Source organism: Ips typographus, linkage group LG7 (assembly GCF_016097725.1).
Source record: "Ips typographus isolate SLU linkage group LG7, UJ_Ityp_2.0, whole genome shotgun sequence".
Taxonomy (NCBI): Eukaryota; Metazoa; Arthropoda; class Insecta; order Coleoptera; family Curculionidae; genus Ips; species Ips typographus.
In genome coordinates, this window is record NC_138428.1 from 6,849,254 (window position 1) to 6,857,166 (window position 7,913).

General features: G+C 40.8%; 1 non-coding gene across 1 annotated transcript; it reads right to left on the bottom strand.

Moving 5' to 3' along the window:
• Nucleotides 1-6,789: 6,789 nt before the first annotated feature.
• TRNAV-UAC (transfer RNA valine (anticodon UAC)) lies at nt 6,790-6,862 on the bottom strand. Its single transcript has one exon. It is a non-coding gene; the product is annotated as a tRNA-Val (tRNA).
• Nucleotides 6,863-7,913: the final 1,051 nt, after the last annotated feature.

A 7,913-nucleotide genomic window follows, 5' to 3' on the forward strand; every position in this document is an offset into this window, starting at 1 on the left:
TTACATCCCTGCATCGCTGAAACAACACCTGGATTGAAAATAGAGCCTCTCTAGTCCCTACAGCACTTCTAAAGCCGAATTGAGTCTCGGACATCTGTTCATCACACAGTTTAAATATTCTACTGTGAATTATCTTCAGGAACGTCTTCAGTAGGTGGCTAGTTTTTAAATTTACACAACATTAAATAGATATTATTTTGTTTTTTTTGTGTGATTTATTTAACACGATTTTTCAGTTTATTCTGCAGGAGAAAGAACAAGTACTTAAGTCAGTTAAAGAAATTATCTAATTTTGTGATTGTTTATGAATAAAACTAGTTGTGTTGCAAAAGAAACTCCAGTGTACTTCTTAAAGTAAAGTGGAGTTTCAGCAGCAGTTTTTCCTCAAACCTGCCCCACTTTACAATCCCTGACCTACACCACCCAGACGTCCCGTCTCTCTGACGAAAACAAGAATCCGTCCCCACTCCAAAGAAGGCAGTTCCCTGCAGGAGAGTGTGAAAGCACCTCCTGATAGACGACTCCTAATAGGTGATATGACGTTTCCTCCGCCGTTCCACATTGTGAACAAACAGCTACTCCTTGATATCAACCATTTGGATGTTGCTTAGGCGTCGCTCGGGATTTCAATCAATTTCCTGGCTTGTCTGTACCCTTCCGCCTTTCTCCACGTCTTTGTACTACCTTCGAGCGCCCAGTGCTGTTGCTTAATTCTATGTGAGGTTCGGGAGTTATTGGACTCTCAGAGGATCCGAGCCGGGCCAATGCATCAGCCCGTTTGTTTTCCGCGAACTCCATATGTGCCGGAATCCACACTAGATTTACCTGCTTCTGCTCTGCCACTTTATTTTCAGGGCATCTGGTCTGTTGCCCATCTTGGCACTGCAATGTGCCTTTAGGACAGCCTGACTGTCGGAGTAGATCTCGAACACTCCTTCTAGTCCTTCTGTAACATTGCTTGTGGCAATCTCGAAGATTTCCGCAACAACTCCGCCTGAAAGATGGTCGCCCACCCCCCCCCCCATACTTGTCGGTACACTTCCGCCCCGGACCATCCCGTATTGGGAAACTTTGAGTCATCCGTGTACCAGTTTTACCATCCCAACTTTCTTTGGTTGGAATTTCCACCTTAAACCTTTCGAACCTAAGTCTGTCGTCAGATGCGACCACCTTTGCCCCCAGGATTGGAATATCCGGATGCATGACGGTCGCTATACTTGTATGTCCTTGACGCAGGTGGTTATCACGCCTTGTAGAGCCGCATTCCATCCTCTGCAGCGCCGCAGCGGCCTCCCTGCGTATCCACAGAGGTAACTCAGGAAGGTCCAGAAGGACGTTTACTGCGAGACCCGGTGTCGGCCTCATTGCGCCGGTTATTGCCAGAGGTAGGCTTGTCTTTGCAAATACGCCAGTTTCCGTCCGATTATAGGTATATGTGCGGTTCATGGATTCTTAAAGCCTCCCGAATGTACAGAATGTTCTTCCTATACGTCCAGTAAACGTCTGTTGTAGCAAACCTTCCAGCTAACTTCTTTAATGATACCGGGACTTGTCCATAACTAAATGTTTTTAGCCCTAGAGGGTTGAGACTTCGTATTAGGGGTTAAGTAATAAACAAAAAGAGGTTAAATAAAACAAAAATTGATTTTTATTTTTTAACTTTACCACCCTGTATGTCGAAAACAGAGCAATTTCGGACAAAGGTAAGTTGCTTTCAATCGGCAATTGGATGTCAGGAATATGTCATAGGATTTTGTACAAATCTTTTAGAAACACCCTGTTTATTAAGACTGTTCAAATACTATTCCCATCTCCATAAAAGGGAAAGAGAGAAAGAACTCGACGAACTAGTTTAAGTTTCGTAATTAGCTCGAGGTTCAATTAGATGCTCTAGAGACGAGGAAAGAGGTATATACGAATAACAAAGCAACGACAATACGCAAGAAGTTATTCCATACAAAACCCATTTAAATTCAAGATACGCTGCACAACATAACACGAACAGAACGTCAACTAGAGATTGAGATCATATGTATATTGTCTTGAACAAGAGAGGGAATGAGAGGGGATTTTGTTGCTTATCCTGCAATACCCTTTTTTCCGCAATATCGTGTCAATTAGAATTGGAACCATTTGCACCCCTTTGTGGGTTATATTATGTAATAAATAAATGAATTGAATGTTTGTTTTTCTACTCCTACAGGGATATTGGTTCATTGGTTCATTCCTTAACAGTTTAGAGAACGGATAAGTAGGCAATTTCCAACGGTTGAACGAATACAGAGACTTTCCGCAACTGTGCGATATAATAGGCAATTTTCAGCGTGCGATTTGAAATAGTCCAATCACAGACAACATTCAGCGTGCGATATGAAATAGACCAATTACAGCTAATCTTGAACGTAAGGTCACGTATATGACGCCCTACTTGGTTTTGTTTCCTGGCTAACTTGTATAAGTTTTCCAAAGGCCCGTTTTATAACTCACATCAATTTTATGGGACATTGGGTCATGTGTAATACTGATTACGTCTCTGTAGAATAGACACCCTCAGTGAGGCTTTTTTCAAATGTGTAAACAACAGCTTTCTTTTCTATTTTTAAGGCCCTCTGAAAATGCAACATCTCAGATAGGGATCCACTGCTGGTGGAGTTTGTTGAAGTGGATAGTATCATGAATAAACCATTAAACAAGGCTGCCTTAGATATTTTGGGCAATAATTCAGCCCCCATCAATCCCTTTGGAGAAGCAATCCAGAAAGATTTGGCCATGCAATGGGACTCAAAACATAAAGTCTGGCCTTTCCCAAGAAGTTATCCAGGCCTTGGAAAGAAAATATCCTATTCCTATCAATCTTCAGTCTGCTAAACCACTTAGACTAAATCCAGAATTACGGGCTCCGACTGTTCCAGCAGCAGCTTTATTTAGGGATTCCCGTTTGGATAGTGAGCAGATGCTTATGGCTATTGCCCTATCGGCATTAGGAAAGTCTCAGTCAATCTTATTGACATTACAAACCGGAGAGGGGGGGGCTCCTCCCTGTTATTGAGGCTCTGAATGATGGAGCTAAGGTTCTCGCAGAAGTGCACCATAAGGAATCCCTTTCCCGTCGAAACTTTATTAGTTTGGGACTCGATAAAGATGTTGGAGACTTGGTTGAAGGGACCAGTTTGGATGGATGGTTGTTTGGAGAAAATTTGTCAGACAGATTGAAGGCAGCCAAGGTTCAGTATTTGAAAGGGTCAAAGAATCCTTCAACATCCCGTGGAGCTCAGGCTACTCAAAAAAACCGGCCAGCTGCTCTCAGGTGCCGATCCAACCTGGGAGGTCACAAGCAATTCCGACAAGCAGGAGTCAAGAGATTTAACCATCAATATCAACACAGGAAGCGTCAGTCTGACCAAGACAAGAAGCAACGGCAGTACTACCATTAGATCAGGAGGTAAACAGCTCACTTTGAAGGACACGAGATTGTGATTTGCTAACTTCAGTGGCACGGCAGAAGTCAACAGCCTTATTCAAGGTCAACTTGGGCTCCCTCAACAGTCTTTCTTGTGTTCCTTTGTCCCAAATGCCCATGACTATCCTGTCTCTGATCATTTGATCTTGATCAAGGTATGCAGTTGTTTTGACTGCTTTTCTTAGCTCAGTCAAGAAGCTATCAAACAATTGACCTTCTTTCTGAACCACACTATTGAACTTGAAGCGTTCAAATATCACATTCGCTGTCGGCGAGCAATAATCTCCAAACTTTTTAAGTATGGCATCCAACGACTTTTTTCTTCTTCAGTGTAGGTAAAACTGTTGTGGAGTTCTAGGCCATCGTCACCTACAAGATTCAAAAACACAGCCTAGTTTCTTCAGCCTTAGTTTTGAGGCCTGTGGCTGTCATAAACAGTTCAAACTTCTGAGCAAACTTCTTCCAATGGTCAGCTATATTACCATCTAGCACTAATGGCTCTGTAGGGCGAAACAAGTTCTCCATTTTCTAGCTTCAAGCCTTCCAACTTACAGCAAGACTAGTCTACAAGCGACTAACAGGACCTGACCTGACACCATGTAAACAAATTATTGTCGTGTTGTTACAAAAATTGTCGTCTTTTGGACGTCTGGGTGGTGAAGGTCAGGGATTGTAAAGTGGGGCAGGTTTGAGGGAAAACCGCAAAAAGGGCCTTAAGGCGTACTCGCCGGACCAAATAGCTTAAATAACTACTGTAATAAAACAACATAAATGCTATTAAGCATTTATTATAACAATGTAACAACCCCCTAGAAGGGGGAAAATGAACAAACTCTGCAATCGTAACTAGAACTAACTCGCATGTTCCCGCGCTCCTATTTAACCTTACAATCACTGCTTGACGCATGACAATCATGACATAGAGAGGGGTACGTTCCGCACATACGTCATCTCACACAACATTCTCTTGACGTCTATAATTGTCGGGTATCTGGGATTTTCGCCTTCTTTCATCAAAATAGGGGCTACTCGTTTGGCTCTCTGAACTGTGCTCGAGCCGCTCTTTCTCTGTTATGCCTAAAAATTTTAGTTCAGATACCAACGTTAATAGGTTTTTTAAGGGAGTGCAGAACCTTCGGACAGGTGCATCTAAATATGATTTTACCTGGAATCCAAATACAGTTTTAAATCACCTAATGCATCCTAATGATTCTCTGTCTTTAAAGCTTTTATATTTTAAGCTCGTTACACGTTTGGCTACCTAAATTATCTCCGATTTGCCGACGACATCGTCCTGATAAGTAATAACATACATGAATTGAGTGACATGGTAAAACAACTGAATGATGCTTCAAAAAAGGTTGGCTTAAAAATGAACATCTCAAAAACCAAAATAATAAATAACAACGAAGAACACATACTTATAGATGGGATAGAATTGGAAAACGTGGAAGAGTATGTATATTTGGGAAACACAATAAAAATAGGCAAAGAAAACCAGTCGGCGGAGATAAGACGAAGAATAAGACTAACTTGGGCAGCGTTCGGAAAAATGAAGCATATACTTAGAAATAGTACCATCCCTATTAACCTTAAAAGAAAAGTTTTCGACACCTGTATAATGCCGGTGGCGACCTATGGCCTTGAGACAATGGCAATGACCAAAAAAACCGCAAATCGGCTCAGAATAATGCAAAGAGAGATGGAGTGGGCGATGCTGGGTATTAGTCTCAGGGACAGAAAGAGAAACGAAGAAATCCGAGAAAGAACTAAGGTCGTAGATATAATGGAACGTGTTGCAGAACTGAAATGGCAATGGGTAGGACATGTGGCCCGACAAGACCAAATTAAACGGTCAAATAGATTAACACACTGGCGCCCAAGGGAAACAAAGCGCAGCACGGGAAGACCACAGACAAGATGGCTTGATGACATCAAAAAGCAATCGGGAAATAGGTGGTTCTAGATGGCACAGGACAGGACGGCATGGAAAAACATGAAAGAGGCCTACGTCCAGGAGTGGACAGGAAGTGGCTGAAGAAGAAGAAGAAGAAGAAGAAGAAGACACGTTTGGCACTTATAACAGCGCATAGGGTGCAGACCATTTCTCTAATTAAAATAAGATATATCATTAGGAAGCCTTCAGGATTTGAGATCTTGATTCAAGATAGAATTAAAACTTCTCGGTTTAGTAGAACGAAACCTCTTAAAATAAAGCCTCTGTATGTCCGGCCAGAGTTCTAGAGACGTATTTGGATAAAACAATCCTATATTAGTTTAGATTTTTAGATGTAATCAGAAGTACAGCTGGCTGGTCGAATGAGTCCAGAACCTTTGCTAGGTTTTATAATCGGCAATTTTGGGCGGCTCAGAGGTAGATTATAGTCTATCCGGCGAACCTACGGAGTAATAAAAGCGAAAATTAGGAGGGGTTGACCCGTCCCGTCCATTAGTATTGGTCTATATCCGGTCTCTTTTACAATATAATATCTTCTTCTCTCTCTAATATAAGGACTTCTCAGGTGTCATGTCTCGATTCACTTTTACGTACCTGTTTTACAGTGTAATGCGGGTTGTCGAGTTGCCGCCCATCGAATTTTATTACTCCGTAGGTTCGCCGGATAGACTATAGTTCTATTTGTTTGTTAATGTTAAAACCGTTAATGTTATGTTCAACCTCTTACATTCACATAGTGTGTAAGACACTATGTTTAGTTGATACTGTGTTTAAGTTGTTTCAGTTTTTTTTGAATTATCACCGTATTGGTGCTATAATATTGCTGGATATTATTAGTACTATTGGCTATAATCAGAGTTCATATATTTGTTATTAATATATTTTTTTGTAACTGAACGGGCGATTTATTCTCAACGGTTTAAACATCTACCTACACCTTGATCATGAGAGCAGGACGTGAATATAATTAATAGATTAAAGGAACTTACCTTAAGTGAAGTTCCATCTTAATTATATGGTCGTCGTGCTCGAAATGATCGAACTCTACCCGTCCTCTTAAGTTTACCTTCACCCATCTCTTGATCATTTCAGAAGTTGATAGCAGCAGAAATCAGCTTTGAAATAACTAATTCGTGTTGGTAGAGAGCACGGATGGTCGGACGCGGATGGTGAAAATTTTTATTTTAACTTTGATATTCGTGGAGCCATCTACTGGCAGGAAATATACTACACCTTGATCATTTCGAGCAGGACGATCATATAATTAAGATTGAACTTCACTTAAGCTAAGTTTGTTTAATCTGTTAATTATTTTTGCTACAGCCACAGTCCATACACCCATAAATAGCCTTAAAAAAATAATAAAAATGTGTGGTTCCGCCCGGGATCGAACCGGGGACCTTCTGCGTGTAAAGCAGACGTGATAACCGCTACACTACGGAACCAATGTTCAATATTATCTAATAGACGATTTTACAGTAAAGTCAAGTTTAACGAAGAAGTAATTGAACATGAAGCTGTAGTATATAATTTTAAAACGCACCAAAAACTATCAATCGTTTTTAGAATCCTAAATAATTTTCCTATTCTGTAGCTTGAAAAAGCAGCACAAAATTTGGTACAGTCATGGAGCCACAAAAACGGTAGTTGTATTGTTTTTGACGGTAGACCTGGCAACATTGTAATATGAAATCTTGATTATGGTAAATAAAACAAGCCACTTACAGCTGCAAAGAAAGGTTTTAGGAATTGTTTTATCAACCACAACATCCGGCTTGGTTATCTGTTTTCCTTATCTGGGGATTCTCGTTTTGTTGAAGTTGCACAAATTACCCCCAAGAAGGGCAATCTGATAAGCTTTGCCGAATTTTTACTATTGAATAATTCTCTCCCTTCTTCCTACGCTTGTACTGGTATCTCTCCTCTCTCCCTGTTAACTATCTCCATTTTATAGTTCCGGTGTGATATTAATATAGACAAGATCCACTCGGGCCTGGCAATTTCCAATGCAAATTTTGGCTTCCATATTCAATATGGCACACTTCGGAAACCGCTGATTAACTCAACGTTCTCGTTTAAGCTGGGAACGCTCACAATTGAACCCTTCGCCATATTTGTCCCTAAGTGGAAAGGCGATCCGAATTTAAGTGCATCGGAAAATTGATTAAAACTTAATTGAATGGACAACATTGCCGAGAGTCCGTAAACTGCCACGTTGATTTAAAGGACATCTCATAAACCGGCAGAGAAAAACTGCTGGATAATTAGCAATCAATGTTTTGCCAGGTTAAAACGTTATATCTACTTTTTGTAGTTCATCCACTGTTCTCCTGTTTTTTTTATACTATACAGGATACAGGGTGTCCCTGAAAGGTGCGGAAAAAATTCTACCACAAATTCTTGAGGCTTGAATATGGCGATTTAACACAACTTACCTCAGTTCAAAAGTCGATAATTTCGGAGATACAGAGCGACAAAAGTTCAATTTGGTTTTAG